We start from the raw sequence: 8,358 nt of genomic DNA on the forward strand, positions 1-8,358 counted from the left end.
ATGAATAAAATCTGGGAGGAAAATAATTAGTGTGATGACATGTCTAAGGTGATAAAGGGATTGACTTGCAGAGCTGGAAGCTGAACCTATTCTGACTGGTTCCAAGTCATATATTCTCTCTCCTCTGATGGTTGAACAGAGATTTGATGCTTTCTGCTCTGGCTCTCCAAGCTAATCTGATTTGATCTCTGAAACTACCTCAGGGTGTCAGTGTGTTAGACTGTCCTTGGAAGGGAGCTGAAAGTGTCTCTGAGCTGTGCCAGGGAGTGTGTCTTAAGTCCAATCTCGCAGCAATGATCAACTCAAGGTCTTCCCAGATCGGCAGCTTCTATACAAGTTCAAGTACGGACTTCAAAACAGATGATCTCCCCTGAGCATCTGGTATGCTCAGGCTCATGGCAGTGCTGATCAACAGAAAAAAACATAATTGGATGTCCACCTGTGAACTGGAGAAGATTAAGAGGTATACAATCTCTCTCCTTCCAAATGCCTGCATATACTCAAACTTGGTGTGATTATGAAAATGAATTATAAAACCATCAGTTCCTGGGCTCTTTCCTTTCACCAATATCTCCTCTCTAATTATGCCCAGATCCCAGAAAGCCCCTCCAGCAGTGGGGTTCCAGTCTCTCACCTTTACTTGCCCGGGTCTGAGAGACCCCCTCCCAGCCCCTACACATGCCTCAATTCTTATCCTGGGATGCCTTCTTGATAAAACCTTGTTGGAATCCAGCACCTTTAGTTAGTGAATCTTGCCTTGGTCTATGGGGTGACTGATGAAATTGTCTGAGGATAGAGGCTCTGGGGGACAGTGTTGCATCAGAAAGCTTCTTTTTATCTCCATTTCTTTGTCAGAGAGAAAATTAACAATCATGGGAGTTGGAGCTTGAGACGAATTACCCCAGGAGATACATTTTTCAATTCTCATTTCCAGGAAAGTGGGAAGCACTGTGATGAATAATTGAACTGTTCAGAGAATCTAAACTCAAACAATTCTGTCAAGTAATTCAAAAGTCTTTATTTGTCCTGTTGTGGGAAAAGGGGATGTGAGGGGTTTTGTGTGTGTGTGTGTGTGTGTGTGTTCTTTTGATTTGTTTTGTTTTGTTTTATTTTGTTTTGCATGGACATATACGCACACACACACAAATAACATTACTGACCTTCAGAGAATCTCTTCTGAATGAAATAATGAAGCTGTGATGTTGGAAGAAGAGCCAAAAATAGCCCAGCTTCCTTATTCTACCTATTCAAGATTAATTTCTTTCTCAAATCCATATTCTCTGAGGATGCTCACAGAACTCACAGACACAAGAGGTATCAGTAAACACTGAAGGTATTGGTGCCTGTGAGGACCTTGGCAAGGTCACTGAAGAAATGGGAAGGGTCTTAGTGTTTATCTCCAGAAAGCATATCATCAATTAAAGTGGTGGGGGAAAACCCAAGCACCTGGCACTGAAGGGCAAGAGGCATAGCCTCACCAAACATGATTTTCTGTTCAAGGTTATGGACACACACTTAGCATCTGGACTGCTCCCAGCACACATGCCTCGTCTAGGTTCTAATCAGCTTAGCTATTGATTTGTAAAAACTGCGACATCTATGAAACATAATAAAACAAGTAGGCCTGTAAATATAGGATTTGGTACTATCCATGGTTTCAGGTATCCATTGGGGGGTCTTGGAATATATCCCCCAAAGATAACGGGGGAATGACTGTATTATTTTTTGCTGGTTATACTTGATTTAGTTATTTTAAAAATTAGTTTCAAGTATACAACACAACAGTAAGACATTTATATAATTTATGAAGTGATCCCCGCCAATTACTTTAGTACCCATCTGGCACTATACAGCATAGGGAATATAGTCAATATCGAAAGGCTGCATTTGTATGACTGTATTTGTTTTTATGGTTCTATGAACATGCCCATGTACCACGTCAGGGAAGGACACAGAGAAATTCATGTACTTGGAGATCTTGGTCTCTACGCTGAGTAAGAAAAAAGAGAGATGTAGGAGGTTTGAAGGGGGAAGTTTCCCTTCAAGGGATGGGAGAGAATAGCTGTGCTAAGTAGAGACAGCTCAGAGCTGAGCAGGCTGCAGCCTGGCTTGAAGGCAGGTACATGGCTGGAGGGCTGCATGGAAGCTCACGGTCCTAGGGCCCAAACTTCCACCTAGATTGTAGAAAGCGAGTGAGACAAGGAGTTGAAGAAGGGAGACCTTTAATCCACCTTGACAGGCTTGACTCTGGCCTTATGCCTCTGCTATAACCACAGGAAAGTAGGGTGTCCACTCCTTTGACCCTATTAACCTCCTTGTCCAATATTGCTCAATGTAGGAGCCTCAGCTAGTTTTGTAAGGTATTTAAAAATCTCAAAATGAATCATGCTTCAGCCTACAATGTCTCTAGAGTCCAGACAGGGGACAGTGGTGAGGGATGGCTTCCTCCTCTAATCTATTGGGGAAAGATCCAGCACCAGACAATTTAAATCTGTGGGAAACTTAATTTAACCTAACTATACTGATGAACATTGTAAGATGTGACTAGATACATTGTCAGAGGGATCAGTACTAGGTACTGATGAAGAATAATAAAGAATAGCATGAATGAGTGAGTTTAATGTAAATATGTTTGACATTTACCTGGAACATTTTTTTTATTGAGGTATAACTGACATGTAACATATTAGTTTCAAGTGCACAACAACATGGTTCAATATTTGTATATATTGCAAAATAATCACCACAAGAAATCTAGTTAACATTCATCACTACACATAGTTACAGAATTTTTTCTTGTGATGAGGACTTTTAAGATGTACTCTCTTAGCAATTTTCAAATATGCAGTAGAGTATTATTTACCACAGTCGCTATGCTGTACATCATATCCCATGATTTATTTATTTTGTGATCGAACCAGGTCTTGTTTTAATCAAGTGTGGAAAGACCCACAGACATTGAAATGACTGCCATCAAGGAAGTTTTCACTCACAGATCCCTAGAAACAGGAGGCTTGGCACACCATGCAGGGCCACACGGGGAAACACCAGGGCAAGTCAGGAGGCAGAAAGAGAGACACACTGTGGGCAAGAATCTTTCACACGGTCTCTGTGAGAAGGAATAGGTAAGGTAGGGTGAGCAGGTTTAGGGTTAGCTAATTTGAATGATTTGGGCAGGCTTTGGAGCAATTGTTCTTAGGTGTTAATAACCTGGTCCTGGGGTGATTTAGGCAGGTGGATGGTGGCCTGAAGTGTAAGAGCCCATAACAGAGATGGTTGGGATATGGATTGCTTTGCATATGAAAGGCATGCTCCCAGGTGAGTTGTTGGTTATCTCTAGAAATAGGTTAGTATCTCCAGGATCCGTAACAGATGTCAAAACATCAGATAATAAAGAAAATAAAAAAGCCTGACTAAAACAAAATACCAATGTAAATTCAATAATTGTGGACTGTTTGCTAAAAGAAGGAGGATACATATTAATTATAGCTTTAATTTTGTACAAAAAGAGCCAAAAATCTACTATAGCTTTGTATGCACTTGCAGGCTACATGCATGCATTCTGGATCTTTGTTCAATAATAAATTTAGCTAATTCTATATTTATAAATTGGCATGTTCTTTTGGTCTTCATTGTTATTTCCCCAATTTTTCCAAGTTGCCAGACAATGAATCCGGTATATGGAGTCTCTGTCCTCACCTTCGACCTTCCTTGAATAATTTCCCCAGATGGTAGAAACAAAATTTATGGGAATTATTTAGAAGACCACATTATGCAATATCAGACAGAAAAAGATTCTGAATTGGTGGTTACATAGAAGCCAACTACGCTGTATAAAAATAAGATGACATTATTCTTATGCTGGCCTCAAAAAGATGTCCCCAGAAAACACCATGTGATAGATGGATCTCAAGTAGACCATCCAAATTGAAATTCCATCTATTTTTACATTTGATCCCTAAAAACAAACAAAGGCTTAAAAAGCCCCTTATCCCATTAGTTTATATACTTCTACATATATCTATATCTATATAGGTATATAGATATATAACCATATATATCCATATATATTATATATTGTGTTTAGCAATTGTATAGCAGTTTAACTTTGCAAAGTATTTTTGTATCTTTTATCATAACATTTAACATTTTTTACCTTTTATTGTGAAATATAATGTATATACAAAAGTATATAAACATATGTTTATGGATAACTATTATATAGTTATAATGGATGATTATATAACGATTTTTTACACATCTAAAACCCAGGCGGAGTAAATGATGGCCTCTCATGTGTTCCTCTGTCATCACATGGGTTAATTCCCCAGCGTTATCTATTATCCTGAAGTTTCGATGATCATTTCCATACCTTCTCTGGGTACACCACTTTCCCAGCACCTCAAAGTGTTCACCAACCTAGAAGCTCTCCAAATCTTGTTATTTAGGGAGTTTTATGTAGGTTTTATCACTTATGCTTGATTGATTAAACCATTAGCCAATCATTGATGATTAACCCCATCTCGAGCCCCTTTTTCCCCACCAGAGGTCGGGGAGGGGGGTGCTGAAAATTCCAACTCTCTAATCATACCTGGGTGTTTCTGGTGCCAGTCCCCATTCTGAAGCTGCCTAGAGCCTCCCAGCCAGTAGTCAGCACACAAGCACACTCATCACTCTGGAGTTCTAAGGGCTTTAAGAGCTTAGTATCAGGAACCAGAGACACACAATGAGATATCACCTCGCACCTATCAGAATGGCAATTATCAAAAAGATGGGAAATACAAGTGTTGGCAAGGATGTGGAAAGAAGAGAACCCAACCTGTGCACTGTTGGTGGGATTGTAAATGGGTTAGGCCACCATAGAAAACAGTATGGGAGTTTTTCAATGAATTAAAAATAGAACTACCATAGGATCCAGTAATCTCATTTCTGAATATTTATCCAAAGGAAAAAAAGCACTAATTCAAAAAAATATACGCACTCCTATGTACATTGCAGCATTATTTACAATAGCCAAGATATGGAAACCACCTAAATGCCCATGGATGGATGGATGGATGGATAAAGATGTGGTACTACTCAGCAATGCGGTATTACTCAGCAATAAAAAAGGATGAAATCTTGCCATTTGCAACAATGTGGATGGATCCAGAGGGTATTATGCTAAGTGAAATAAGTCAGACAGAGAAAGACAAAAACCTTATGATTTCACTTATATGTGGTTTATAGTAATAAAGACATTTTGATTAGTGTTTCCTTAAATTCTATTTTGTTCATTTTTCAGAATGCTGTTTCAGCTTTAATTTCATACAGATTTGTCTGGCATATATTTGTACACCCAATTATTGTAAAACATTCAGTTCTTTTAGAGTAGTAAATGCAAATTATGGAATGAGATGGCAGAAATAAGTACCATTAAAACAATATTAACATAAATATGAATGGTTAAATCATCAATTAAAAGACTATCAGAAAATTATGGTTCATATATACAATGGGATATTTCTCAGCTATTAAAAAAATGAGATCCTACCATTTGCAAAAACATGGATGGATCTAGTGAAATAAGTCAGACAGAAAGATAAATACCATATGATTTCACTTATGTGTGGAATCTAAGGAACAAAAAGAACAAACGAATCAAAAACAGACTCACAAATATGGTGGACCATTTGGTGAGGGGTTTTGGGGAGCTGAAAGAATGGGGTGAAGGGTTAAAGAAGTACAAATTAGTAGTTGATAGATGGTCACGGGGATGGGGAGCATGGCATAGGGAATGCAGTTAGTATTAATATATTGTCTAGGTGGAAAACCAGAGGAGAGAAGGAGCAATTAGGGGGATTGTTTTATAAACTACATAAATGTCCAACCAATGTACTGTATACTTGAAACTAATTAAAATAAATAAATAAAAAAGGACTATCAGAGTAAAAATAAAAACAAAGACTATCAGAGTAAAAATAAAAAATTTAAACCCCAAAACCCAAAAACAAATTTTTTAAAACAGGCATGCTATTCAAGAGAATCTGACCTTGATCATTGATGCCTGTATTTAATTGTTACAAACCTGGAATCTTTTCTTTCTTTTAGTCACTGTTAATAAAAACCCAGTAAGCAAACTATGTCTTAAGCATTTAAATATTGATCTCATTATATCTTTATCATAACACTGAATAGTAAGAACAATTATGATTTAATCAATCTTACTGATGAAGATTGTGAGAGACAGAAAAGTAAGCAAATCGTTCAATCGTATAGAGCTTTTAAATGACTATCTAATCTATGTCAGAGCCTATGTTTTAACCACTGGTCTCATTGTGTTTCTGATCTCACTAGATGCAGCATCCATACTTAGTGAGACTTATAGCACAGTGTCTGAATTCATCCTCATCAGCTTCTCCACCTTCCCACAGCAGTTTCTACCCGCCTTCTTCCAGTTGTACCTGCCATTTTACCCGCTCATCATGGCCACCATCTGGAGCCAGCACAGCCTCCACACACCCATGTACCTCTTCTCATGTGCCCTTCCCATCTCTGAGATTCTGTTCACTGTTGCCATTACTCCTCGGATGCTGGCTGACACGCTCTCCACCCATCATTCCATCAACTTGTGACTTGAACCAGCTGGATGTTCTTCTACTTTATGCTCAGTTTGGCCCATTCCTTCCTGTTCACTGTCATGGTCTATGACTGCTACATGGCCATCTGCCACCGCCTACACTACAATGTGCTCATAAGCACTGGAGGCTGATCCCGTCTCGTGATCTGGCACTGGGCTGGTGGCTCAGTCCTGGGGATGATGGTGACATGGGTAGTTTTTCATCCCACCTTCTGTGGGTCTAATCTGATCTGCCATTTTCCTGCCATGTGCTTCCCATCTTAAAGTTGGTGTGTGAGAGCAAGACATTTTCTGTCACCTTAGGTGTGATTGCAGTGTTTGTCACACTCCTGATGTGCTTCTTTCTCCTTGTCCTCCCCTCCTACACCTTCACTGTGGCTGCCATCTTGAGGATCCCCTCTGCTGAGGGCCAGCACAGGGCCATCTCCACGTGTGTATCTCGCTTCATTGTGGTGGTCGTGCACTACAGTTTTGCTGATTATCTACCTCAAATGCAGGGGCTCCCACTCTATGGACAGTGACACCCTGATGGACACTGCCTATACAGTCTTCACTTCCTTCCTTAGCCCAATCATTTTCAGCCTCAGGAACAAGGAGCTGAAGAATACCATAAATAAAAACTTTCACAGAAAATTCTGTCCCCTCAACTTTGATGGCCAGTTTAGTGGTGAGGAAATATGATGGTTGGGGATAATAATATCTATATCCATAAGACTGTTCTAAGGATTCAGGTTTGTGAAAATACCCACACTCCATGGATGTTCAATGTATACTAGCTATTTGTTTCCCCCAATTTGTTAAGCCCCTCTCTTGCTTAGTCTCAAGCAATCATGGTCTCTGGTTCATGGTCTTGTGTGATGAACTCCATTCCTTCATCTATGCCTTAGAATGTGTTATTTATCTGTGGGCAGGTGGAGAGCATCATACGGATGTGTCAGGGCTTGGATGCACACGCATCTTTTTGAGTGGACAAGCAAGGGAAGATTTTATTTCCCTTCCCTTTAAATATAAGAAAAATGGGCATCTAATAGGTGAAGTTATTTGTCCAAGCCCACACAGCCATGAAGTGGTGAAGCAGAAACCGATTGGATCTCAGGTGCCTACAGAGGGAGGTTTGGTCTTGATAAGGAGGTGAAGGCTGTAATTAGAAGGAATAGACACATTTTAGAAAAAGAGTGCAGATGCAGCCTTAGGTATACTCCTCTTTCACATAGCTAGAAAGAAAGGCTGATTCCAGAGGAATCAATGAGATAATTTGTAAGTCTGGCAAACCAACTACAACAGTTTGGGAGTTTGATTTCATTATTTCACTCATTATGGTGGCAAACTAAATAATTCCCACCCTCTAAATGATATCCATGTTCAGAACCCATGAGTATGTTTCCTTACCTGGCAAGGGTAGGTGAGATCTAGTTAAGGATCTTGAGACAGTGGGATTATCCCACTGTCAGAGACAGAGAGAAGTAGGAGATGTAACAACGAAAGGAAGAAATTGGAGTGATTTGAGAGAGGGACCATGAGCCAAGGAATGCAGGCTGCCTCTAAGAAGCTGGAAAAGGCAAGAGACATGCTCCCCTAGATCCTCTAGAAGGAAGCAGCCCTGCTGACATCTTGATACAAGACTAGTGAGACTGACTTCAGACTTCTGGCTTCCAGAAATAGAAGAGAATAAATTTGTGTTGTTTTAAGCCCTGGAAAATGAATACATTAATTGATGTATGAAATGCCATCCAGATGTT

General features: G+C 39.6%; 1 pseudogene; it reads left to right on the top strand.

Moving 5' to 3' along the window:
• The first annotated feature begins 4,753 nt into the window (after nt 1–4,753).
• Nucleotides 4,754–8,358, top strand: part of LOC105296685 — a 21,701-nt pseudogene continuing 18,096 nt past the window's right edge.

This window comes from Pteropus vampyrus, unplaced genomic scaffold, assembly GCF_000151845.1.
Source record: "Pteropus vampyrus isolate Shadow unplaced genomic scaffold, Pvam_2.0 Scaffold126, whole genome shotgun sequence".
Lineage (NCBI taxonomy): Eukaryota > Metazoa > Chordata > Mammalia > Chiroptera > Pteropodidae > Pteropus > Pteropus vampyrus.